Source organism: Triticum dicoccoides, unplaced genomic scaffold (assembly GCF_002162155.2).
Source record: "Triticum dicoccoides isolate Atlit2015 ecotype Zavitan unplaced genomic scaffold, WEW_v2.0 scaffold218778, whole genome shotgun sequence".
NCBI classification, from domain to species: domain Eukaryota; kingdom Viridiplantae; phylum Streptophyta; class Magnoliopsida; order Poales; family Poaceae; genus Triticum; species Triticum dicoccoides.
In genome coordinates this window covers 1-2,905 of record NW_021241203.1, presented here as the reverse complement: position 1 = coordinate 2,905, position 2,905 = coordinate 1, and the positions used below count along the sequence as shown (strand labels likewise).

At 54.8% G+C, this 2,905-nt stretch overlaps 1 pseudogene; it reads right to left on the bottom strand.

The window, feature by feature from the left end:
* Window positions 1–542: 542 nt before the first annotated feature.
* LOC119345253 lies at window positions 543–2,827 on the bottom strand (annotated as a pseudogene).
* Between the last annotated feature and the right edge of the window lie 78 nt (window positions 2,828–2,905).

The window sequence follows — 2,905 nt, the reverse complement described above, 5'->3', positions numbered from 1 at the left end:
GGAATGCTGGTATGACCTTCTTTCTTGGCTACATCTTTGTTCCCATTGTTTTCACTTTAGCAAGCCAGTAAATTAAACCACCATGGAGAGAACTGGGTTTAGGTAATGTTGGTCTGTGCCACTAGAATTTTATATCTACTAAATGGCTCTTGATTGTAGTATGTTGCTTCGATTTCGTGATCATAACACATGAACTCTGCCTCTGTTTTCACAAACACAGCCAGTCCTAAATCTAGGAAAAGGAGGAGGGTTGTGATCATAGTTTTAAATAGCCAGCTATAGTCCCGCTATAGCTGTTTGAGCATGTTGCCGCTAAATGATTTCATGTACAATTTGCCGCTATAGCCCAGCTATAGCTGTTTTTAAAGATCGCCGCTATATGCCATAGCCCGCTATTTAAAACATTGGTTGTGATAGGCTTTGTGAGCCAACATAAAAACCAACCATTCTTATGAATATGAAACACTCGAACATACTGATAACCATTCCAGCTGCCAGTCCCATCCTGGCATCATTAGTCATTAACATCAACACTCCGCGAACATATCAAACGCACGCCATAAATTACTACTGCTACTGATGTTTGAGTAGTGAAGAAGAGGTCTTCGAACTGTTCGTCTCAGTGCTAGCGTCGGAGGTTGTGGTACAAGAAGTGTGCAGCGGCATGCTGGACGACGTCGACGACGACATCCCAATGGTGTGGGAGGATGATGATGACATCCCAACGACATTGGCCCAGGAGAGCGGCGGCGCCGGCTCATACATGGGCACTGGCATCTTGGAAGGAAGCACGGGCAGCTGGTAGGCTTGGTCGACCTTGGGCTGGAGCGTGGCCATGGCTGTCCGGATGGACGGCCGCACGCTTGGGTTTGGGTGCGCGCACCACAACCCGACGACCATCACCGTCTCCACCTCTGCCGCGTCGTAGTCACCATTCAGCCGCTCGTCGGCGGCCTCAAGGATGGATCCCCGGCCATATAGTCCCCAGACCCACTCGACCAGCCGGAAGACGCCGCCATTCTTCTGCTTGTCCTGGTCGGCCGGGGTTATGCTCATTGGCCTCCTGCCGCATGCCACCTCCAGTAGAACCACACCGAAGCTGTACACGTCGGACTCGGCGCTGGCCTTGCCGGTGTTCACGCAATCGGGGTCCAAGTAGCCTGGAGTTCCCGAGATTGCGGTCATGGTCTGCATCCCAGCGGCGTGGTCAACAAGCCTGGCTAGCCCGAAGTCGCCTAGCTTGGCGCCAAAGGACTCGTCAAGCATGACGTTGCTGGGCTTGATGTCCCGGTGAAGCACGCATTGCTCCCACTCCTCGTGAAGGTAGAGCAGGGCAGACCCAAGCTCCAGCAATATCTTCATCCTGCGGTTGTACTTGCAACCATCAACATACATACAATACATATGTGTAGTTATATGATTGCACCGCGGCAGCGCATACAACTTATAATGAAGACGTACCTCATTTCCCATGTGAGGAAGGTGCCCTGCTTGCCATGGAGATGGATGTCGAGGCTACGGTTGGGCATGAGCTCGTAGACCAGCAGGAGCTCCTGATCATGGCCATGACACCAGCCGATGAGCTGCACGAGGTTCCGGTGACGCAGCCTGCTTATCACCTTGACCTCGGATTTGTACTCCTTCTTTCCTTGTATGGAAGACTGCAACCTTTTTATGGCCACGGCAAGCCCAGCTGGCTCTCTCAAATAGCCTTGGTATACGGCGCCAAAGCCGCCTTGCCCAAGCTTCTCCTCCGCGGCGAAGTTCCTGGTCGCTTCCACGAGCTCGTGGTATGGGAACCGCCTTGGCCCCGTCCCCATCTCGATCTCGGACATCGGCTCGCCTTCGTCTTCTTCTGAGTCTGTGTAGTACTCTTCCGTCTCCATGATTTTCCGACGACGGCGGCGGCGGCGCACTACGAGTGCGGCTACAGCGGCGAAGATCAACACGAGGGACACCGTTGCACCGACAGCTGCTCCGGCTATAACTCCCCCTGCCGGGGAGTGTGGTGGTGGCCGTAGTTCCAAGGAAGAGTTGAAGGACCAAGAGTTTAGATATACCTCGCCGCTGGACGTGGAGGCGGAGAAGCCAATGGAGACCTGCTCCGGCAGTGCGCTCTTCAGGTCAACCTTGGAGTTAAGGTAGTAACTCTGTTGGTCTTGATCCCATAACATGACCGCTAAGACGTTGGAGACATTGTCGTACTCGATCACGGACAAAAACAGGGTGCCGTTCGTGAGAGTGGAGCCCTGCAACTTCAGTGTGCTCACCGATCTGAGGGAGTTGACGTAGATACCGATGTGGTCATAATCGTAGCTGGCGGTGGGGTCAGACGCCATTGGATTGTTGAAGGTGTCGAACGCCACCGCTACAAACCGGCTGTCGCCGGACGCCACGGAGTCTGCGTTTTGGTCGGTGAGGCCGAGCTGTGGACAGTGCCGCCGGCAGGGAGGCTAGACGGATAGCCGGCGAGGAAAAAGGCCATGCCCACCTCGTCGTTACTGCCGCTGGACATGAGGAACTCGAACCGCGTGGTGAAGCTGGCCACCTTGCCGGCCGCCTTGTCCCAGAGTTGCACCGGCTGGGTGTTGTAGGACGCCCGGCTGACGCTACCGTACAAGTTTGCGCTCATGTCGATCGATCCCATGGATGCGTTGCCGATGAAGGACGCGTCGCCTTCGATCTTGATGTCTTTCCGCTCTGCTGTGGTGAACTCGGGGAAGTTGAGGGAGAAGGAGACGGCAAGAGTAGGATGGTAGGAGAAGATGAGGAGGGGGAGGAGGAGAGCACAGGTGGCGGCGTTCGAAAAGCCGGCCATCCCGGGCGCTCGCCAAGCTAGGTGCTCAATGCTCTTGCTCGGTGGTGTGCCTCCGTGTGTTGTTGCCGTGCAAACTTTATACACACA